Here is a 24,289-nt window from a genome sequence, read left to right as displayed (position 1 = left end):
AACACACCATCTGGAACATCAGTGTGACTCCAGATTGGGGCAGAACAGCCTTATTTTCATATCAAAGCAATCATACACGTTATAGGAGAGCATGAGAAAGTCACATAAGTTTAAAAGGTAAAATGAGAGACTCAATTTTTTTAACGTTGGGAAGTTTGCACACGAGTGTGTGTGTGCGCTAAGTTGCTTCAGTCGTGTCTGACTGTTTGCAACCCTATGGACTATAGGCTGCCAGACTCCTTTGTCCATGGGATTCTCCAGGCAAGAATACTGGAGTGGGTTGCCATGCCCTCCTCCAGGGGATCTTCCCGACCCAAGCATCGAACCCACGTCTCCTGTGGCTCCTGCAGTACAGGTGGATTCTTTACCACTGAGCCACCGGGGAAGTCCATTGGCAAGGTTACTCCTGGCCAAATGCTCAGGCTCTCAAGGACTAAGCTATCTCCTTGGCTGCCAAGGATGTCCACCCCGGAACAGCCCTGGTATCTCTCCCTCAACCCGGTGCACTCTACAATGAGCCACCTCCAGGAAGTTTCTGAGCACCGATCACAGAGGGTTAGAGATCCGTTTCTCAGCCTACCCTCTCAAATATGCCTGGGCTCTCCAGCCTCCTTCACTGCTACTGTCCCTAATATGCACAGCGCTGTGGGCATACGTGGGGCACAGACCCTGTCTGGGACTTACTCGTCAGCAGTTCCAGCCTGAGCTCCAGGGTCAAGGTCATAGCTTGTCCAGCTGGTATTGGAATGAGATTGCATGGGCTTTGGAGTCAGATAGTTGAGGGATCAAATTTTGACCCCACCAAGGACCAGGAATGATTCTTGCAGTCATTTAACTACCACCAAAGCACCTGCTATATGTCAAGAGCTGTTCTAGATACTGGTGACAAACGGCATGTTGGATTGTATGTTTTCAACTTGGCATAATTGCCGTCTCCTTCTGTAGCCTGCTCTACAAAGGGAAAGACAAGAACCATATTTCCCAGACTCTCCTCCCCTGTATGTTTCTGGGTTCGAGGCTGTCAATGAGATAGATTCCAAGTGGTGGATGTGAAGCTTGTAATCGCCTCCCCTGTATGTTTCTGGGTCTGAAGCTGTCAATGAGATTCAGAGTGGTGGATGTGAAGCTTGTAATCTCCTCCCCTGTATGTTTCTGGGTCCAAGGCTGTCAATGAGACAGATTCAGAGTGGTGGATGTGAAGCTTGTAGCAACTTCCAGGTGTTAGTCACTCAGTCCTTTCCAATTCTCTGGGACCCCAGGGACTTTAGCCCATCAGGCTCCTCTGTGCATGGAATTCTCCAAGTAAGACTACTGGAGTGGGTTGCCATTCCCTTATCCAGTGGATCTTCCTGACCCAGGGATTGAACCCAGGTCTCCTACATTGCGGGCAGATTCTTTATCATCTGAGCCACCAGGGAAACCTGCTTGTAGGGAAGTGTGCTAGCCAGCAGCGGCTTCCTGGAAGTTCTTTAAGATTCACAGCAGCTTCTGGGCAGACTCTTGAAAACTACTTTCCTTGTTGCAACAGACTGAAATCATTGACAACCAATTCCAGTATTTCTCAAAATTCACAGTCGCCTCTTGGAGAGCTCTTGAAAACCATCCACTTTTCCTCTCCCCACCTGTGGCTTCCCACCCCATCTTAACTCCCATCACCCTTCCAATAATTGTGAGTCTCCAATTCCATGGATTAAAACCCTTCAAAAGTGGAATCCATAGAGTAGTGTTTATTTACCCGATCAAACCACAACTGAAAAACAACAGCCCACAAATCAAAGAACCTGTCCTCAGGAGAACTTGTACTTCTAGTGGGCAGAGTCAGGTCACAAACAATGAAAGGCAAAAATAAGGGTAGGTTAGGGTACTCAGAGGGGCCCTTCTGGAGGGACTGACTTTTGAGTTGAGACCAAAAATGAGCTGAAGGAAGCCACCATGGGAATGTGCAGGAGAAATTTCCAGAGAGGGAACAGCAAGTAGAAAAAGCCTTGATGTGGAATGAAGGTAGCATATCCAAGAAAGAGCAAGAGTCTCTCACTACTAACCAAATTAGGAGCTACCACTAATGCTACCTCTACTTGTTTGAGAACCTATTACTGTCTGCAGTGATCTTAGCACTTTGTTGACTGGACTACTGTCCATCTATTAATATTTCAACTATAATAGAAGTCTATGCGAAAGGGGTCTTGTCTTGTTCAACACTCCATCTCTAGCACCTGGCACAATATCTGACCATTGGACATTTAATATTTGGTGAATGACCCAACAGGTGAATGAAGTGTGATAAATACCATAATACAGATGGGTTCACAGTATAATGGAAACTCCAAGAAGGGACCATGAACCCTGTAGGAGCTGGAAGTTGGTCTGGGAAGTTGTTTCTTACCAACACCTTACTGATAAAGGTGTTTCTTACCTCTGATAAAAGAGAACTAGACTGACTATCCAAGGGCCTTTGGCTTTGAACTTCTGGCTTTGCTTATCCCAGGACCATGTTGGACTTGGTTCATCTAGTGTGGCCATTTTTCTGGGTGCTAAGTGGAAAAGCAGTTTCAAGGCCTAATTATTGCTTGTCCTCACACACTGTAGTTCTGTCATGAACAGAAATCAGCTAAGCTTCAATATCAAAAATGCCTCCAGATGTATGGGGAGAGGAGGTTTGCTGGGGAAGACATTTGTATTTGCGTTGACACAGATCTGCTTGGATGACAGCCGATACATCATTTGTTAAAGCCTGAAACGTTCAGACACAGGTTGCCATGGTGACACCCACTCTCCAGGATGGGACCAAGAGATGTAGCAACTGAAACTGACCACAGTCAGATTACTAGGGTCTCATCCCTCATGGTCCTTCCCTTCCCCTCTCTGCTCTTCCAACCATGGTTTCCCATGACAGTTGAGGCAGAGAGCAAGTGGTTGATAAAGTGACCTCTTCAAAACACAAATCTAATCACATTGGTCCCCTGCTCTAAACCAGTCAGGGGCTCCTCTGCTTTTCAATTAAAATAAAATCCAAAACTCCTGTGGTCTGTGAGACTCTGCGTAAGTTTCCCTGATGACAGCGGCAGTTCACTGTCCCCCAGGTGAAATCAGTCACCCCGGACACTCCCTCCCAGGACTCAAGGCTTTCCACTCCAGCCCAGTGTATAGTGTATAATGATACATTCATTTGTTCACCATCTGCCTCTCCCACTTGATTATAAACTCTTTAATGCCAAAGTCTATTTGTTAACTCTAATAATCCATTGTCTAGCACAGTACCTGGCAGGTAATAGGTACTCAACAAATAACTGCTATTAAGCTGACTGACACCCATCTCCACTCAAAGGCTTCCCTGGTGCCTTGCCAGGAGAATTCCGTGGACGGAGGAGCCTGGTGGGCTACAGTCACCGTGGTGTCGCAAAGAGTCAGACAGGACTTTCACTTCCCACGTGAAGGAAGGAGACTGAGAAACACCATTCCCCAACCCGAGGGCGGAGGGAGGGAATACCTGAAGTGGGGGAATCAAGGACCCTCAGAGGGTCCCAGCTCAGGCCAGCTCAGCCCACACGGAGGAGATAAAGGAAGAGTCCTGGCCAGTGGCCCCCGTCCCTGGGGAGGCTGCTGCGGTCACACCCTGGAACAGACCTCCCCCCCAAGTCGGTCCTTCTTCCCCTGGTCTCTAGCATTGGGAAGCAACTGCCTATAGCTAGAAACAAGGCAGAAAACTCACTCCCAGGTTAAATTCCCTAGTGCTTGGGAAGTGCAGTCATTCCCCATGACTTTTTCATCTTAATAATAACTAGCATTTACCAGCACATGCAATATGCCAGAAACTGTGCTGAGAGCACTTTACAAAAATATATTCTTTAATCCACACAACAGTTCTCTGGAGTTGAGGTCATTATTATCCCTATTTTTCAGATGAGGATGCTAAGATAAGAAAATTACCCAAAGTCACAGAGCTACTAAATTGGAAATGCTTGACGTCTTAACCATTACGTGAGGCCACTTCTCCTTAAATCTAACCTGTATCCCCTTCCAACCAGCCTCCTGCCTCTGTGTGAGGCAGAGAAAAGCCTGAAGTTCCACCAGCTAGGCAAAGGGTTAGTTGAGGGGTGGGGAGGGGAAGGGCAGAGAGCACAGCTGAAGAGACTGGGAGCTCACCCTTTCTGAGAGGAGGTTTACAATTCTGTGGGAGAGTTTGGGGATGAATTAGGATGATTGAAAGGATATTAAGCAAACTGGAGAACAATTTTTTTAAAAAGCTGGAAGTATTAGGTATTAAGTGGGAGCTGCCATAACAGACACATCTTAAAATCTCAGTGGATTAACACACAAAGGTTTATATCTCATCCATGTCACAGGCTGAAACTGGTTGGCAGCTCTCCTCCAGGTGGTGACTCAGGAACCCAGCCTCCTTCCATCTTGCAATGCCACCATTTCAGTGCCCTTCACTCCAGCTTCCTGGAGGGGAGAGTCAGGGAGTGGAGAAGATCTAGGACTAATAAGGACTGTATCACTTCCCCTTGCATTTCCATTGGCCAGAACTCAGTCACATGGTCCCAGCTGAACCACAAAGGAGGCTGGGAGATGTCATCTCCCGTTTTCCTGGGAAAATGAAACAGGATGAACACATAACATTGTTTCTACAATAGATATATCTATAGATATATCCATATCATATAAGAAATAAGATGTAATCATTGCACCTCGTGTAACTCAATCATGGAAAGTATTTACACAGTCACAGTAAGGCAAACATCAGATATTGGTTCAACCAAAAATCACAATATAACTGAATTAAGAGCATGAAGAGAGCGGTGGTTGGAGAGGGAGCTGCCAGGCTGGAAAAGGAGAGCAAAATCTATTTAAGTAGGAGGTCAGTAGACAATGTTGAAAAAAAATTTTAATTGAGAATATATTGCATAATACATGTAAGTCAAACCATCATGGTGTACACTTGAAGCTTATAAAGTGATGTATGTCAATAGATCACAATAAACCTGGGTGGGGGGGAGAGAAAGAAACAGCATTATAAACAGCTTTTTTAAAAATACAGTAGAAAATGCCCAAAGGAAGACAGAGTTTACGATGTTTGACTCCAGAGAGTTGGATTCTGGCACTGGGTGTGATACTTTCCAATTTTAATTTTTTAACTACATACTCATGTTACCTTGATAAAAAAATAAAAAATTAATGTTTAGGGACTTCCCAGTGGTTAAGACTCCGCATTTCTGCTGTGCACAGCATGGGTTTAATCACTGGTTGGGGATCCCACATGCCACACTAAGGTGTTGCAAGCTGCGCACTGCAGCCAAAAAAATAATAATAATTTTGGGGGGAAGGAAAAAACAAAGAAAGGTAATGCTATTGCTTCTCTAGCGAGTAGAGGGCAAGGACAAACGCCAGGTCTGACATACAGAGGAGACACAAAGCAGAAACCCAGAGGCACGCGCCTAGCAAAATGCACAGTGTCTCAGTCTCGCCACGCCTTGGAGAAGCATGCTTGGGCCGGACATGGCCGGAGCACCGTAGGCTGTCCTCCAGGGGAGGGACCCTGCACTGATTAAGTGGGCTGAGTTAGGCTATCGAAACACCCCCAAAATCACAATGGCTTCACACAAGTTTCTTTCTCACTCATGTTCGTAACCCATGAGGACTGGGGAGTGGCAAGGCCCTGCTCCCTTCAGGCACTCGGGAATCAAGCAAGGAGGCTGCCCTATTCTGGAGCTTCTCCACAGGCCACACTGTCTCCTCAGCTGCCATGCACCTGCTGTTGGATGCCTCCCCCAAGAAGGGACACATGTCCTTCCCTCTCAGCCCATTGACCAGAACTACATGGCCCCGCCCAACTGATATATATCTTCTGAGTGCCCAGAGGGGAGGAAACTGGACACTGGTACATGCTAGTTGTGTCTACATGCATCATAATTTCCTGTCACCAGGGAAATTTTAGAGGAGTTGGGGGGAGGTGGGGCCCCCCTGACCGGGTTGGCAGCTCCAGGCTTTGCAATCAGAGTGACAGCCTTCTACCAGGGTCAAGCTAAGGACACACTTATTGGTAGTCTACAATACGGAGTCTGTAATCTGCATCTGAAACTCCTAGTCCATGAAATGGGTTACTCTTTTGAAGCACTAGGGAAATGGAGGAGAAAGGATGCAGGGCTCAACTACCTAATCCATTTCCCCGCCTCTCAGTAGGACCTCATCAAACCAGCCACAAGGAGCACAATGCAACAGAAGAAGAAAAACGAGACTTGATTTTAAACCACAAGCAGAACTCCTTCTCAAGACCCACCAGGTCAAGGCCAACTTCCCTTTCATTTCTTTCACAGATGACGCGACATCTATGTGAACCAGTCACTTCACCAACAAGCACCCTCATCTCACCTTCGCGCTGCTCCAGAAGTCAACCTTGGCCTGGGTAAACAGTCTCCACTGTCCTGTTCTGCAGTTTTATTCTAGATACTTCTCCCTGTGTGGAATATGCAAAGGCTGTTGTTACCACACTGGCCCAAGGCATCCAAGACAAGGAAGCATTCAATCCTGGTCTGTTTCCATCAGTGTTAAAGATTATTCCTAGAGTCATGTGTCTTAGGGAAGTGGTAGCAACAGTGATGATAAAAAGAACAGCAGCCAACATTTACTGAGTGTGCCCGACATAGACTGTTTACTTAACTCCTTTCGTCCTCCCAACAGCCCAGAAAGGCAAGAATTTTTATCACCCCCATTTGTAAGAGATTTAGGAACTTCCCTAGGTATACAAAACTAGTCCGTGGAAAAGCTAGGATCTGAACACATACATTCTGGCGCCAGACCCAGGGTTGGGAGTTTTACAAAATTTAAGTTTAAATTCTGGCTCTGCCACTTCACACATGCATGTTGTTTTAGTCGTGTTTAGACTAAGTCGCTTTAGTCGGTCTGACTCTTTGCGGCCCCACGGACTGTAGCCGGCCCAGGCTCCAGGCAAGAATACTGGAGTGGTTTGCCATGCCCTCCTCATACACGACATTAATCACTTCTTATCACTTCTTATCTTTGAACCTCAAAATCTCCCTAAAAAATAAGCCTCAGTTTCTCCTAAAATGGGGGGGGAGCTGTTAAAATTTTACCTCTCTAGAGGTGGTTGAAGATGAAATAAAATACCCTGGAGATTCTCAGGGCAGTCCTGGCTGATGAAGGAGAGCAGGGTGAGCCCCTTTGGAGATGTGCTTGAGCCAAAGCTGTGCTAGAAAGGGGGCTCGACCGACTTTTGGAGAGGTCCCATCGCCCGCCTCCCCCAGCTATGTTTTTCATCCATAAATTAGAGACCAGGAGCCTTGCAATTGCACAGACACAGGATATGTGCTAGAACACTTTCACCCTTTCTCTCCCCTCTGACCGTTGGGCATTTGGGTCATTTCCAGTTTCTCACTGTTATAAACACTCAGCCTCACAGGTTGCTTGCCCAGGCCTGTGCCCAGCTCCGCCTCTGGCATTTCTCCCCACTTTCTGAGTCAGACCTTTGGAGGTGCCTAAGTGGGGCTGGCCAAGGAGCCCTCACCTGGCACAGCCCTCGCCCTGGGACTGGAAAGAGCAAAGACTCAGCTGCCAGCCACCCAGCACCAGCCGGGGCTCGGTCTGCCTGTGTCTGCGGACCATCACCCCGCCCGGGATCATGCCTGATAAAAGGGAGTCCAAGCAAATTCATTTCTGTTTACCCATATCCACTTTAATATTAGTCATCGCTCAGCTTTGACACCCCACAGCCATCATCCATCTCAGCGGACACAAACTATTACCTGCGAGAACCACAGATCAGAGTAAGAGCTCACCACCTCTGGATGCCCGAGTAGAGCCATCACAACCATTTTATGGCTTTTAAATACCTATGAAGGTATTTACCTTATTTAAATACCTATGAAGAATCAGAGACTCCTAGAGCCAAGAATTCAAACTAAGTTTTGGACCCCAAACAAGAAAGAATCAAGGGGCTTCCCTGGCGGCTCAGAGGTAAAGAAATCTGCCTGCCAATGCAGAAGACACAGGTTTGATCCCTGGTCCAGAAAGATCCCACATACCACGAGGCAACTAAGCCACAACTACTGACCCTGTACTCCATAGCCCAGAAACTACAACGACTGTGCTTCGCAACAAGAGAAGCCTCCACAATGAGCAGCCCGAGCAGCAACGAAGACCCAGCACTGCCAAAAAGAAATAATTAAAATTATTTTTAAAAAAAGAAAGAACCAAGCTGATTCTCTCAATCCTGAAATGAAAATCCTTTTTTTTTTCCCTGAACTACAAATCAAAGCCAAATCTCCCCAGGAAATATCCAATAGACTATTTTGATCTAAATCATGAGCTGAGCCTCAGTTTCTCTATCTGTATAATAAGGTTAAAAAGTACTCAGTCCATACAGGCTGCTATAACAAAAATACCATAGACTGTATGACTTAAACAACAGAAATGTGTTTCTCATAGTTCTAGACGCTGGCAAGTCCAAGATCAAGGCTCCGGCAGATTCAGTGTCAAATCCTACATGTTATTCAGGGCTCAGTTCAAATGTTACCTCCTCCGTGAAGTCTTCCATATTAATTAGGGTAACTCTTAATAATCCCAAACCATCAGTGACTTATTGTAATAGAAGTCTACTTTTTGCTCAAGTAACAGAACGAGGTAGGTATTCTTGGCTGGCAGGTGCCTTCCCTCCTTGGAAAGAACTTCCTGCCGTCTGCAGATTCTGCCTCAGCATCCTCTTCTTCCAGCCAAGAAAGGACCAAGGAGAGAAGCCACACTCATCCTTAATAAAAAAACTCCAGACTGGGACTTCCCTGGTGGTCCAGTGGTTAAGAATCTGCCTGCCAAGGCAGGGGATGTGGGTTCGATCCCTGGTCCGAGAAGATTCCACATGTTGCAGGGCAACTAAGCCACGCTTTAGAGCCAGTGCCCCACACCAAGAGAAGCCAGCGCAACGAGAAGCCCCCCGCTTGCCGCAACTAGAGCAAGCCCGTGCATGGCAATGAAGACTCAGTGTAGCCAAAAATAAATAATTTAAATAAGCAAATAAATAAAGCTCCAGCCCGGAAGTGCTTCACGTTTCACTGGCAAAAGCAATGGGGTGGCCACTTGGGATGTCAGGAGGAAACGGCAGCCCGGGGCTTTAGCCTGCGGAACAGGACGCACACATGTCTCGTGGAGAGCCAGCCCTAGCTCTGCCCTTCCTAACCGGAACCGCCAGCCTGCCCAGCGCCACCCTCCACCCCAGGCATCCCTCCCTTCTCTGGTCCTCACTGCAGTTCGTCCGCTCCCAGGCAGCTTCCCACACCAAAACCAACAGTGCGTGGGGGCTCATTCTGTGGACTCTCCAGGCAAGAATACTGGAGTGGGGTTGCCACTCCCTTCTCCAGGGAATCTTCCTGACCCAGGGATCGAACCTGGGTCTCCTGCACTGCAGGCAGATTCTTTACCATCTGAGCCACCAGGGAAGCCACTTTCCTGGGTTATTTCTCTCTAGATGACTAGTACTAACTCTTAGGATCCAATCTCCTCCTGCCTCAGATAGGGCTGGAAGCACAATCTGCTTCGCTCTACAGCTATAATAGGAAGTTAGATAGAACTCTCGTGTTGTCTCAATTTTTCAGTTAAAGACTAAAAGCAGAATGATAGATAACATATATCCCCACATTTTAAGGAATAATGTTCTTTCTCAAGAAGACATACATATGGCCAACAGGCACATGGAAAGATGCTCAATGCCATTAATCAGCAGAGAAATGTAAATTAAAACCACAATGAGATGTCACCTGTCAGAATGACTAGCATCAAAAAGACCACAAATAACAAATGTTGGCGAGGATGTGGAGAAAAGGGAACTCTCGTATACTGTTGATGGGAATGTAAATTGGTGCAGCCACTGTGGAAAAGAGTGTGGGGCTTTTTCAAAAAACTAAAAACAGAACTACCATATGGCCCAGCAATTCCACTCCTGGATAATATATCTAAAAAAAATGAAAATACTAATTCAAAAAGGTACACGCACTGAAGCTTTCAATGGCTAAGTCAAAGGCTTCTCTTGGTAAATGTCACACTACACTTGAAAATATGTGGGTTACTTTCAAATATCTCCTGATATTAAATTGCTAACATAATTCCACAGTGATAGGAGAACAGACTCTGTATGATTTCAATACCTTTAGACCATCAGATTTTTGCACCTAGTCTTAAGTCCCCAGATGTGCTCCAGTGTCTCCAAGTTTATAGTCTTTGGGAACTTGAACAAAATTTGTATCCTACTGTTGTGTGAAAATGTATAAATCTTAATTATGTTGAACTGGTTCATAGCACTTTTCAGGTCTACTATATCCTTCTGCTTCTCATATATTAATTCTATTAATTTTTGAGAGTTTGACATTGAAACTCCAACTAAAAATCTTAATTTATCTACCTAAAAAAATAATTATAATAAATATATAGTGGATTTATATGCAACTTTGTCCTGTATTTCCCAAGTCTCCTGTAAATGTGTTACATTTTCATAATTAAAAAAAAAAAGAAGCATGCACCCCATGTTTTTGTTTGTTTGGCTTGGTTTTTCTTCGGCACACCACAGGGCATGCGGATTCCCCAACCATATATAAAGACATAAATAAAGAACAAACCAGTAGTTACCAGTGCAGAGAGGGAAGGGGGAAGGACATGAGAGGGGTAGGTGATTAAGAGATACAAACTACTATGTCTAAATTAAATAAGCTACATAAATATATTGTACAGCACAGGAAACAAAGCCAATATTTCATAATAACTGTAAATGGAGTATAACAACAGAAAACAAAAGGATCTTGTCATACAGAAATTTTTAAAATTTTCTTAAATAATACTTGGAGAAAAAAAAATAAAACTGACTTTTGCTTCCAGCCAAGATGGCCTAATAGAGATTAGATGTACCTCTTGCCTGAAGCAAACAAAAACCAGACATAAAGAAAAAAAAATTTCAAGACACTGGACATTAGTAACAAAGGACAGTGATCCCCAAGTAGTTTTCAGGCTGCAGTAACAGGGAGGGGGTCCCAAGGAGAGCCAGGCAGGTTCCTTGAGTTGAGGAGACCAAGGCGGCTAGATTTCACAGGACAGAGGACCAGAGAGGACAGAGCCATCCAGAGAGAGGACTCCAGAGATCAAAGCATCCTCTGACTCTGTCTCTCCCCATCCTCACCGGCACCACCAGAGTTCAGACCACTGTCACCTCTCACAAAGATCCCTGTAGCCCTCCTGCAATCTAATCACACAGCACAAACACACATGTCTCCTAGGCAAACCCTTCAGTAGCTCCCCAGCACCACCAGGACATCAGACAGACTCCACATTTCAGCTAGTAAGACCTCTTATAACCTGGCCCTAACCTATTTTTTTTAGCTTCTCTCTCATCCCTCTCCCACTTGACATTTCATACTCCAACCAGAGTGAATACCTGCAAATCCCCTGAATGTACCATATTCATTCTTGCCTCTGGCTTTTTGCACATGCAGCTTCCTTAACCTCTGGCTCCATCTCTTCCCTCCTCCTTTTCCCCTTGCCAAAATTTTCAGGTATCTCCTTAAGGCCATTTCCTCTGGGAAACTCTCCTTAACTCCATGAGTCTGCACTAGGTACTCCTATCAAGGGCTCCCCAAACTTCCTGTCCCTAACTCTTAACACTGTATTAAGAAATGTGTCTGTCCTTCTCCCCTACCAGGCAATGAGCTCCCTAAAGGGAAGAACTTTATCTTATTCCCTGCTGGCTTCCCAGAACTTAACACAAAGTAAGCAATCAGTAAATACTTGCAGAATTTTCAACTGCATGAATAAATGACTGACAATCACCCAGTTGTGTTACAGCAGTCAGCATACCATCTGTCTGCCTCCAAGGCCCCCAACCTCTCACTTCTCTGGAACACTTGGGAAGAGCTGGAGAGAAGTTTCTGAACTGATAACCTGTGGAGGGTGAACTTCAAGACTATGTTAATTCTCTTTTTAATTTCTAGGTGGCCTCCACTCCATCTTCTTAATGAAGGGGTTCCCAACCTCTGGGCCATGGACTGGTACCTCCTGTCAGATCAGCAGTGGCATCAGTCTCATATCATAAATAAAGTGCACAACAAATGTAATGTGCCTGAATCATCCCAAAACCATCCCCCACTCCAATCCATGAAAAAACTGTCTTCCATGAAACCAATCCCTGGTGCCAAAAAGTTTAGGAACTGCTGCCTTAATGCATGGCTTCCAACCTTCTCTGCACTTTGAAACCATTTAGGGAGCTTTAAAAATTACTGACACCTGGATCTCACCCCCCAAAGGTTCTTATTTGACAGTCTGGAATGTAGCTTGGGATTCTAACCATTTGGCCAGGTTGAAGCCTGCCCCTAAGGCCATACAGGAATTCCTGGTGGTTCAGATGGCAAAGGATCTGCCTGCAATACGGGAGACCTGGGTTCGATCCCTGGGTCGGGCAGATCCCCTGGAGGAGGGCATAGCAACCCATTCCAGTATTCTTGCCTGGAGAACCCCCATGGGCAGAGGATCCTGGCGGGCTACAGTCCAAGGGGCTGCAAAGACGCGACTGAGCAACTAAGCACACACAAGGCCATACAACCTTTTCAGCAAGACTCCTATTTACTTTTTAAAACCCACAGCAGGACTTCCCTGGTCCTGTGGTTAAGAATCTACCTGCCAATATAGGAGACACAGGTTCAATATCTGCTCTGGAAAGATCCCATATGCTACAGAGCAACTAAATCTGTGTGCCCCAACTACTGAAGCCCGTGAGCCTGGAGCTCATGCTCTGCAACGAGAAGCCACCGCAGTGAGAAGCCTACACGTGACAGTGAAGAGTAGCCCCCACTCACCGCAACTAGAGAAAGCCTATGTGCAGCAACAAAGACCCATTGCTGCCAAAAATAAAATTTAAAAAAAGAAACCAGGGCAAATGTCACCTCCTTAGAGAAGGCTGTCCAGGCTGACACACACAGCCCCCAGGATTAATCATTTATTTCTCAGTTCTTTAGCTTTTGAACATATTTCCCAAGAGGCAACTTGCCACACCATCTCCAGCTCCCAGCACAGGGCCGGGCACATAGAAGATCCTCAAAGATTCACCAAATACACACATGCATAGATGAAGCAATTCCTAAACCAGACATCCTGCCTGAGATTCCCAAGTCCCAGCTGGAGGCCACACATTAGCATGCAGTAGGCAACGGTCCCAGAGAATGATGGTCTCTTTAAACCAACTGGAAGGACGCTGCACTCAGAGGCAGATCAGCCAGACACAAGGTAATTGTTGCTCCCCCAGAAATTGTGGTAACAAAGCCAAAGAGATGCATAATCATTAAAAACAAAGTTTTCTCCTTGGCACTTTTACAGTTGGGCTGATGGATCAGTTATAAAAATGCTGAATAAATAATGAGATGATGGCCCAGGGAGAGCATCTGACAAGAAGGGCTCATGCAGGAATTTTTTAAGGCAGAATCACAGGTTTACTGAACCTGGCAGGTGTGCTCAATCCTGACTCTCAGAGCTGAGGCTGCAAAAAATTCTGTCCTTCCACATACCACCAGAGGTTTATGACTGCTTCAGCTCTAAGTGCATCAGTACTGCTGGGCTTCCTGTCCACACGAGTTCCAGGGGCCTTAACAATGAGAGAAGTCACTGCAATGAGAAGCTTTCACACTGCAACTAGAGAGGAGCCCCCACTGTCCACAACTAGAGAAAACCCACACACAGCCCAGCACAGCCAAAAGTAATTTTTTTTTTTTAAGAAGACTTTAAAACAATCAGTCTCAACTTCTCCACTCCCTTCCTCTCCCAGTTAGCGTCTGATTTAATCGATCTTGGTGGGCAGTTGGGTATTGAAAGTTTAAACTCACCCCCACACACAGGTGACTAAATGCACAGCAAGATGTGAGAAACACTGACCCACAAGGGGTGACGTGAGGGATGCTGAGAATCTCACCCGGGGTGACATACCAACTAGGTACCAGAAGGCCATAATCAGAGGTCCTCAGAGCAGCTCTCCATCCAAAGTACATACCAGTATTATCCTGAGTGCTCTTAAGAAGAATGGATAAGAGGCCCTGCCCCAGGCCTTTGAAAAGCTCCCAGGTGATCCTATGAAGCAGCTAGGGTTGAGACCCACTGGGCTAAAGCAGTGCATCCTCCAGTGTGTGTGAGACTGAGACTCATCTGTTGCTGTTCAGTTTCTAACTCGTGCCCGACTCCCCATGGACTGTAGCATGCCAGGCTCCTCCGTCCTTCACTAAAAAAAGAAAACAACAGAGATAAATGAGTGTGGGTCCCCACCCACAAGAACCCTGAGTTCATTCATTCAGTTGGTCAGACCACCAGGGCATCAACCTTTTCTACACGTCCACTCTGCAGCAAGGACTGAGATACAAGCTGATAAGATAGCCATCCCCACTTTTTTTTTCCCCAAGCTATGTGGAGTGGTCTGTCTCACCCTGCAGACTATATCTAGTTCCTCCCCCAAGAATCCAACCCTCCCCTGACTCTCCTTATGCTTCCAGACCTGCTCTGAGCTAATTCTGCTGAAGAGCAGAACTGACCTCTGCCCTTTGTTCCACCCGGATCCCTGGACACACATCTGCCAGTCCACTTACAACAATGCTGCCCATGACTTGTCTGTACCCCTAGTCTGAGCTCACCAAAAGGACTGGGACTCTGGCTGGTTTATCTGCCACCCTGGTAGCTTGTAGCTGGTAAACATTCAATGGATATTTATAGTTTATCAAGGCAGAGAGACACATACACATAAAACAGAGCAGGAATTGCTAGGATGGAGGTAACTGTAACGAAAATCAGTGGTTCCCTGGTGGTCCAGTGGCTAAGAGTCCGTGCTTCCAACGCAGAGCACCAAGATTCAATCCCTGGTCAGGGAACTAGATCCCACATGCTGCAACTAAGACCCAGTGCAGTTAAATATTTTTTTAAAATAACAAAGATGCAGGCATCAGGGCCAGACAGAGTGCTTGGCCCAACTGGAGACAGACAGAGCGATAGAGCACAATTCTAACCCCCAGGACCCACCCCCCCCCCCCCCCCCCCCCCCCCCCGCCAGTCGTGGAAGAAATGTGGAAAACAAAAACCATGACATAAAGCCGAAGGGAAGGGACATTAGGTAATCAGAAACAAGTTGTCCCCAAAAGGGACACATCATTTCCAGCTATTAATCCTGAGTAAATATTTCAAGGAGAAGTAGTATTTGAACTCAGATGGAAAGGACAGACTTGTATATTTGAATGAGCAGACGTGGGATGGTCAGGCATCCTGGGAAGAAAAAATGGTTTAAGCAAAGGTACAAAGGCAGGAATAGGAAGACATGTTTAGGAAGGTCTAGAGATGAAATGTCATGACCCAGAGCCTCAGAGCAGAGTGTCTGGGGGCTGGAAAATCACAGACAGGAATCTGAAGGGACACAAGGCCTCCCGTACTGTCAGGCTCTCCGCAGGGGCCACCAGAAGAGTCTGGCCTCCCTTTGTCTGCCATTTCCACATTTTCTAGATCTATATCTCTTAATTCGATTTCCTCAGTTCACACATTCCCAGCATTTGCAACATTTCCCCTGGGCCTCAAAAATGCATCACGTGAAAGCTGAGTTATCTGTGTTGAACGACAGTTTGGAAGAACTTCACAGGCAAGGTCAGAAGTTGGTCAAACCGGGTCGAGTTGGGGAGGCTGGACTCTGCGTTGGTTTGTCCAAGAGATGAATTCAAAATGAAGTGCGGTTCCTTCGAGGAAGGGGATTTCCTTTTTCCTGGCCTTCTCTCCTGATCCCAAGGGCTGAGGCCAGTGTCAAGTGCTCTGAACAAGAGCTCAACGAAGACCAGGCAACCCGTGGCCAGACCCCCACGATCAGTTCTGGGTGAAGTTTCGCAGAGGCAGACAGGGAGGGCCATGAGTGTCAGCAGACACTCAGCAGAGCCTGGGGAGAGGGCATGAGAAGTCTGTTCTTGCCTCCTACGCTGTTGGTGGGAATTTAAGTTGGTGCGCCCACTGTGGAAAACAGTATGATGGTTCCTTAGAAAACTAAAAATAAAATTATCACATGATCCAGCAATCCCACTCCTGGGCATATATGTAAACAAAACTATAATTCAAAAAGATACACCCACCCCTATCTTCATAGCAGCACTATTAATAGTAGCCAAAAGATGGAAACAATTTAAGTGTCCATCAACAGATGAATGGATAAAGAAGATGTGGCATATATATACAATGGAATACTGCCGCTGCTGCTACTACTGCTAAGTCACTTCAGTCGTGTCCAACTCTGTGCGACCCCATCCCTGGGATTCTCCAGGCAAGAAGACTGGAGTGGGTTGCCATTTCCTTCTCCAATGCATAAAAGTGAAAAGTGAAAGTGGAGTCGCTCAGTCATGTCTGACTCTTCGAGACCCCATGGACTGCAGCCTACCAGGCTCCTCTGTCCATGGGATTTTCTAGCAAGAGTCAAGAGTACTGGAGTGGGGTGCCATCACCTTCTCCGACAATGGAATACTACTCAGCCATAAAACAGAATGAAATAATGCCGTTTGTAGCAACAGGGATGCAACTGGAGATTATCCTACTAAGTGAAGTAAGTCAAAAAGAGACAAACACCACATGATATCATTTATATGTAGAATCTACAACATAACACAAATAAACCTATATATGAAACAGAAACACAACCGTTGGCATAGAGAAGAGACTGGTGATTGCCAAGAGGGAGTGGGGTAGGAGAAGGATAGATTGGGAATTTGCGATTAGCAGATGTAAACTAGTATATATAGAATGGATAAGCAACAAGGTCCTACTGTATAGTGTGGGGAATTATATTCAATATCCTGTAAGAAATCATAATAGAAAATATGAAAAAGAACGTATATATGTATATAAATGAGTCGCTTTACTGTACAGAAATAATTAACACAACATTATAAATCAACTATATTTTAATTTTTTTTTAAATGTCTGCTCTAGGAAATCCTGAGCCAAGGGAAAGAGAGGTTAAGATGGACATTACCAGCCATGGAGAAGGGGTCAGAGGTCTGAAAGTAGCTAATGATCACCACCACGCAAAAGGACAAAAGTATAAAGGTCCGGGCTTAGAGGTCATCATTCAATGAGGATGAGAACACAAACTGGGCACTCACTAGGGTGTTTCTGCAACCGGGGTTAGAGACTGAGATTCTTCTCAAGGGCCCAGGCCAAGCCTCATCTTTACTTTATGGCCTAAGTATGTTGTGACTGCTGATTAAACACAAGAGAGCTGGCTAGTAGCTGGGTGGCAAGGCCCAGACCCTCTTTAGAGCAGCATTATCCATTAGAAATACAGTTTGTCGTTGTTGTTCAGTCGCTAAGCCGTGTCTGATTCTTTGCAAACCCGTGGACTATACATAGCACACCAGGCTCCTCTGCAGGTAATGCATGGAATATGATATGAGCTAACTATGTAATCTTGAATTTTCTAGTAACCACTTTCAAAGTAAAAAGAAACAGGTGAAATTGGTTTTATAACTATATTTAAGGCAATTGATCCAAAATATATTTTAATATGTAATCTATATAAAAATTACTAATAAGATTTTTGCATTTTTTTCAACTAAATCTTTATGTATTTCACACTTACATACACACTTTCACACTTACATTGGGAATTTCATCCCAATTCGAACAAACCACATTTCAGGTGCCCAAGAAGAGCCACCTGTGGTTTAGTGGCACCCACACTGGACACGGTAGCTTTAAGTTGATTTAGTGAAATCAGACGTGAAAGAGAAGAATATCTCTGCTTCATTCTTGGCTGGGGATTCCCTGGTGGCTCAGCGGGTAGAGAATCTGACCATAATGCAGGAGATACAGGTTTGTTCCCTGGGTTGAAAAGATCCCCTGGAGGAGGAGATGGCAATCCATTCCAGTATTTTTGCCTGGAGAACCCTGTGGACAGAGGAGCCTGGCGGACTACAGTTCATGGGGTCACAGAGAGTCAGACAAGACCAAGAGCCTGAGCGCGCACGCGTTAATCCGTGGCCAGAGTGGCTGGCTAGAATGGTGTCCCTTCTGTCCTCACTGCCCTTCAATGCCCCTCCTGAGGCAATTTTAGAAATGGGCAAAGACATTTAAATAAAAAGCCCAAACTTTAAGAAAAGGAATGGCAAGGCTTCAGGCAAAGCCTGCTGAGGGGGAGGGGTATTAGTCTGCTCCAGCTGACGTAACAAAGCACCACAGCCTGGGTAGCTTAACCAACAGAAATTTGTTTTCTTACAATTGCAGAGGCTGGAAGTCCAAGCTGTTGGCAGGGTTAACTTCCTTCTGAAGCCTCTCTGCTTGGCTTGTAGATGGGAATCTTCTCCCTGTGTCTTCACAAGCTCTTCCCTCTGTATGTGTCTGTGTCCTGATCACCTCGTCTTATCAGAACAATTACAGGGCATAGGGCTCACGTGCATGACCTCATATTAACTTAATCGCCTCTTTAAAGACCCTGTCTTCAAATATCCACTCTGAGTTGGGACTTCCAACATCTGAATCTTGGGGAAGACAATTCAACCTTTAACAGAGAAAAACACAGGGATACTCTGAGATTAAATGTTAGCTACAAGTCCCAAGATCCTTTCAATAGGAAAGGCAGAAGCTAAGAGCAGCAAGGAGCCTATATTTTCAAAGCTTCAAGCAGGTCTCTATGTTACCAGAGTTGAATTTGCCTCTAGAGAAGACAGCCTTTTATCTGATGACAAATCCACTCTATGTGTCTCACAGCTGTGAAGACATAAAGCAAACATTCCTGTAGCTATGGAGATGGTAGAGACAGCTGTGGCTCCGAGGAACCAGATGAATCTATGAGATGCAGGGAAAGGTTATCTGTGTGAGTAAGTGGTACTCTGCAGAGTGGGAGAGAAAAGCTTCTTGCACTAGTCAAGGATGTCACTATCCTGTACAAAGAAAAAAAAAAAATTTATCCTTAGGAAGCTCTGTGGTCTTATTCAGGCAATACTCACAGAAGATGAGAAACTGAGGCCTGGTCTTCACTGAGAGCTGGAGAAAGAAAGAGAAAGTGAAGTCGCTCAGTCTGACTCTTGGCAACCCCATGGACTGTAGCCTACCAGGTTCCTCCGTCCATGGGATTTTTCGGGCAAGAATACTGGAATGGGTTGCCATTTCCTCCTCCAGGAGATCTTCCCAACCCAGGGATTGAACCCTGGTCTCCTGCATTGTAGGCAGACACTTTACCGTGTGAGAGAGCTGGAGAAGAGACTGTAAAAGGAACCTGGGCCAGACTGTTAACGTCCACCTCATGATGCCATTCAAGACTGAGGTTGCTGGGGACTGGTATGGTTCTACTACCCAGCTGACTAAACAGAAAAAGAAAATTTATTCAGGAGGAGATTTGAGACGAAACACCTAGAAGTAACACCCAAAACCATGGCCCAAGAGGAAACTACCAGCCATGACAAGCTCTATAAGCTTCAGGAACCAGCCCAGCTGCAGTCACTACCACAGCCAGCACTGTTTTCACTTCTGCATCAGGAGCTTGACTTTGCCACCTCTGCGACGCACCATCACGGCAGCCGCCACCACCAAAAGCTGGGCACCTGTGCTCCATCCACACCAGCAAACATGGCAGCCTCACCCAAGCCTGCTTCTTCCTGTGGCTCCCATCTGAAGCAAGGCCCGCATGGATGCATCTGACGGGTGGAGCCGGGTCACAGGCCTGCATCCCAGTCCTAGGGCAGGTGGGAGTGTGGCTTCTGACTTCCTCACTGGGAAGACAGAAGAGGAATTCCCCCAGATACACAAAGACACCGGGCAGCACTAGATGAAAAGAGTTCTGTGGATGGTTGGTGGCGACGGTTACACAATAATGTGAATGTACTTGATACCACTGAACTCATGCTTAAAAATGGTTAAGATGGTACATCTTATATGTATTTGGCCACAATTAAAAAAAAAAAGACACTAGGCAGCTGTGAATATATCAAATGACCACTGCTGATCTCAACGAACGTTTAGTGAATAAGTAAATAAAGGGAATGGGTGGGGGTGCCGGACTCCAAGACACACAGCAGTTGTCACCAGCCACTGTTTAACATTTCTCAGTGTACTGGACAATTCCTGGTATACTTCATACTTCCTGCTATCAGAGCTCATACCATGCAGGATGACTGTTGTTTACATAATTATAGCTAATTTGTATAAGTGTTTACAATGTGCCTGGTGCTTACACACGTTATCTCAATTACTCCTCGCAATAACCTGGGAGGTGGGTGATGGGTGACCTCATTGCTCAGAGTCAGTAATTCATACTGGAGGAGGAAGACGGTATCAGTCAACAGAAATAGAAAGTGAACTCAGGGCAAACATCCAGAAGAACCTGTGGAGAAACAGTGATTATAAAAAGAGAAACATCAGCCTGTTTTGGGGGGACCACAATAGCAAGGGGCCTGGAAGAGGCTGGAACAAAGGGGAAGTGTAGCTAAATAAGGTCAGGCTAAAACAGCATATGCCCTGTATCCAGTAGCCCTGGCAACAAGCCCTCACTCTAAGTCTGATATTATAATGAGAAAAGCCACATACAAAGAAAGTAAACAGTCATCCCAGACGGGGCCACATAGAGTCCAGCTGGTACTACACTAAGGAAAGTTCTGGGAGGAGTTTGAGAGGAGTTTATGCCATAAGTGGAGGTCAAGAGAGAGATCATCTGAACCGTGCATGATAAAGAATTAACCTGGGGCTTCCCTGGTGATCCAGCAGTTAAGAAACTGCCTTGCAATGTTGGGGTCACCGGTTTGATAGCTGGTCTTGAAAGAGCCCACACACCGCTGCGCCGCAACTACTGAGTCTGCACTGGAGAGCCCTCAAACTGCAACTACGGAGCCCACAGCCTCTGGGTCTGTCCTCTGCAACAAGAGAAGCCAGTGGACCGCAATACAGAGTAGCCCCTGCTCGCTGCCTCTAGAGAAAGCCTAAGCCCAGCAACGAAGACCCAGAGCAGCCTACATAAATAAATATACAAGGGTCTGAAAAACACCCAGCAGACTCTTAAAAAAAAAAAAATTTAACTTGAACTACACACTCAAGGGAACCTATTGGTCCAGCCCGTACCTGTTGCTTCTGCCGCAGAGTTTGATCCAAGCCTGTGAGGTTAGTCGATCGTGCGTGTGCTCATCCAAATGGTCTCACTGGATGTTCCTCCCTGGCGTCTCTGCCTGGAAGGAACTCCAGGCTGGAAAAGTGTAGAAGTTCACTCCCTAGTTTGAAACTGAGCCGCTGCAGCCGCCCTCTACCTCCACTGCTCTCTTGACCCCCTACTACCACCCAGCTGGAAGTAAAAAAGTGAGTTAGTCACACTCAGTCGTGTCTGTCTCTTTGCGATACCACAGACTGTAGCCTGCCAGGCTCCTCTGTCCATGCAATTCTCCAGGTAAAAATACTGGAGTGGGCTGCCATTCCCTTCTCAAGGGGAATCTTCCCAACCCAGGGATCAAACTCGAGTTTCCTGCACTGTAGAATTCTTTACCATTCTTTACCATGGGAGGCCCATGCCCCAGGTGATGCTAGTGGCAAAGAATCCACTGGGAAGATCCACTAGAGGAGGGGAAGGCAACCTACTTCAGTATTCTTGCTGGGAAAATTCCATGGACAGAGGAGTCTGGCAGGCTACAGTCCAGAGCGTCAGCAAAGAGTGGAACATGACTGAAGCGACTTAGCACACACACACACATGGGAATGCGGAAAGTACGAAATCTAAGGATCTTCCACCAAAAAAAATTAATTTTATTTCATCGAGGACAAGATAGCGGGGCAAGATGAGGGTGACCTGGCTCTGTCTTCAACGGCAGTGATGTGGCCAGTGAATGGGCCTGGGGCAAAATCTGTAGGAAGGGTACCCTTCCTATCTCCTTCCATCAAGGAAATGGGTTTAGTTAAGCCAGAGATTCTTAACTTTGGTCACACATTGTTATCACATGGGCAGTTTTTTTAAAATGCTGCCACCTGGCCCCACCTCTAGATGTTCTGTGTTCAATGGTCAGGCATGCAGCCTGGGTGTTAGTGAATGGGGCAGTCAGGCTGAGAACCCCTAAGCCAGGCAAAGATGCAGTTCTTGGGCTAACTGGGGTGCAGGAGAAGGAGGGAGCCTGAACGTGGTTTTTTGTATCAAGGAAGTAAAAGGACCAGTGAGGAGAATGTCACTGAGGCCCTAGACACAAGTGCTGGGCATTCATGACAAGAGCAGAACAGAGCCCCTGCTTCCCAGCGGGCAGCTGCAGGTGTCACAGGCAGAGCTGCAGTCAGGAGGTACATGCCTTCATCAGCCTGCATGGGTGTTAACTGCGCCCAACTCTTAGTGACCCCACGGGCTGTAGCCCACCAGGCTCCTCTGTCCATGGGATTCTCCAGGCAAGAATGCGGGAGTAGGTTGCCATTTCCTACTCCAGGGGATCTTCCCAACCCATGAATCCAACGCCACATTGGCAGGCAGATTCTTTACCACCGAACCACCTGGGAAGCCCTCCTTGCAACCAGCCTGAGACACAGCTTACTGCAAGAGCTGCTCACCAGGCTGCATGAAAAGGAAGGTTATAACTCCAGCTCTGTATCTGGCCTGCCTGACCGTGGGAGGAGAGCTGCATGGCCGCCTGGAAATGGTCTGTTGTGTTTCCAGAGTCAGATAAATAAAATGCATTATTATTTTATTAGCAGCTCTTAAAAGCTCCTGCAGTGGCCTGAGTTACAACAGATACCACTACTTTCATATATTCATTTTATGTGTTTAGTGCTTAATTCACACTCACTTGCATTGCAAAACACTCCACTGTAACACATTTTTACTATGTTCTGTTCTTCTACATTCATCACACTTTATTGATTACTCACCGTCAGGACTTCTGGAAAGCAGCTGCCTTGCTCCTAATCATCCCCTTCTTGTGTCGGTCTTAATCTGTCATCTTTGTTACCACAGAATCTGCTCTCCACGTTGCTTTCTTTCATTAGTCTTTCTTCTGTGGTTTCTCAGAGTTCTTACCATTAGTCCACCATTTTGTGCTTCTTAAAAGACTAAGACATAAGATTTGATTGAGGAAAATACTCAGAAAACTTTTTTCTTATCTCCCCACCCTAACCGGCAGGGCCCCAACCATAAACCCACACCCCTGTTTTTCAGTGTCATCTTCCCAATCTTCCACCCAGCTTCACTGGTTCTAGAATTTCTGAGGCCCCGCCTTCTGCCCCCTCGTTGCTCATTGGACAAACTCAACCCCAGGGATTCCTCTCCTTGGACCCGTCTCTGGCTCAGCTGTTCCACCCAAACCCCTCCTCAGGCTCCTCCTCCACCCAGGCCCTGCCCCCACCAGCATAGGCTCCTCCCTAAGCCCCACCCCTCAGCCCGAGAAGCACCACCCTCAGAGCCCGAGCCTTAAGCCCTGGCCCCTTTCTCTCCGACAGCAGGTCCGAAGGTTCCAGAATCATGGTTCCCAGGCCTCCGGGGGCGCTGAACTCAGACTTCGGGGCTCCCGGCTCTGGCCATCTGGTCGAAAACTCAATTTTTATTTAAAAAAAAAACAAACAAAAAAACCCTTTCATGCTCTGTATAAAGCCCAGAGGATGAGATGGTTGGGTGGCATCACCGACTCAATGGGCACGAGTTTGGGTAAACTCTGGGAGTTGGTGATGGACAGGGAGGCCAGACATGCTGTAGTCCATGGGGGTCACAAAGAGTCGGACACGACTGAGCGACTGAACTGAACCGAACTGAGTAAAGCCCAGAATTGATGGTATGTTGAACATTGCCTGGTGTAGAAATTCTATGCTTAGCTTTCCAAAAAAGGAATAAAATTTCAGAAACAGACATAGACCTTTCCATCAGTAGTCACCACCTCTATCCATCTGGGTCCTCCAGGAAGCAGATGATGGGCTTAGGAAATAGCAGACCCAGAGCTGGGCTTCCCAGGTGGCACAGTGGTAAATCCGCCTGCTAATGCAGGAGGAGATGCAGGAGACGAGGGTTTGATCCCTGGGTGGGGAAGATCCCCTGGAGAAGGAAATGGCAACCCACTCCAGTATTCTTGCCTGGAAAGTCCATGGACTTTAGCCTGGTGGGTTACAGTCAGTGGGGTCATCTGACACAACCTAGCGACTGAGCACACAAAAAATGCACAGGTACAGAGCTGGAGTTCGAAGTGAAAGATTTGTTGGAGAGCCATAACTGTGAAAGATAAAGAGTGAGGAGGCAAGACGGAGCAGGGAAAGCTTTCCGGAGGCCATGCAGACCCTATCTTGTGTAACGAAAGACAGAGAGAAA

At 46.5% G+C, this 24,289-nt stretch overlaps 1 long non-coding RNA gene across 7 annotated transcripts in view; it reads right to left on the bottom strand.

Moving 5' to 3' along the window:
• The window catches only part of LOC110132215 (uncharacterized), a 157,082-nt gene that overhangs the window by 121,464 nt on the left and 11,329 nt on the right, over positions 1-24,289 (bottom strand). The window contains exons 1-5 of one of the 7 annotated variants that reach the window (XR_011492130.1): positions 22,867-23,311; positions 21,094-21,214; positions 14,027-14,251; positions 6,370-6,454; positions 1,670-4,587 (exon numbers count right to left, since the gene is read on the bottom strand). This is a non-coding gene — a long non-coding RNA (uncharacterized lncRNA). Of the gene's footprint in view, positions 1-1,669; positions 4,588-4,867; positions 6,455-8,068; positions 8,163-14,026; positions 14,252-21,093; positions 21,215-22,866; positions 23,325-24,289 lie in introns of those variants that run through there. The other 6 variants (XR_011492133.1, XR_011492131.1, XR_011492128.1 and 3 more) reach the window with 6 other exon arrangements.

The sequence above is a fragment of the Odocoileus virginianus genome, chromosome 17 (assembly GCF_023699985.2).
Source record: "Odocoileus virginianus isolate 20LAN1187 ecotype Illinois chromosome 17, Ovbor_1.2, whole genome shotgun sequence".
NCBI lineage: Eukaryota > Metazoa > Chordata > Mammalia > Artiodactyla > Cervidae > Odocoileus > Odocoileus virginianus.
The sequence above is the reverse complement of the archived record's forward strand: the minus strand, read 5'-3'. Positions and strand labels throughout refer to the sequence as shown.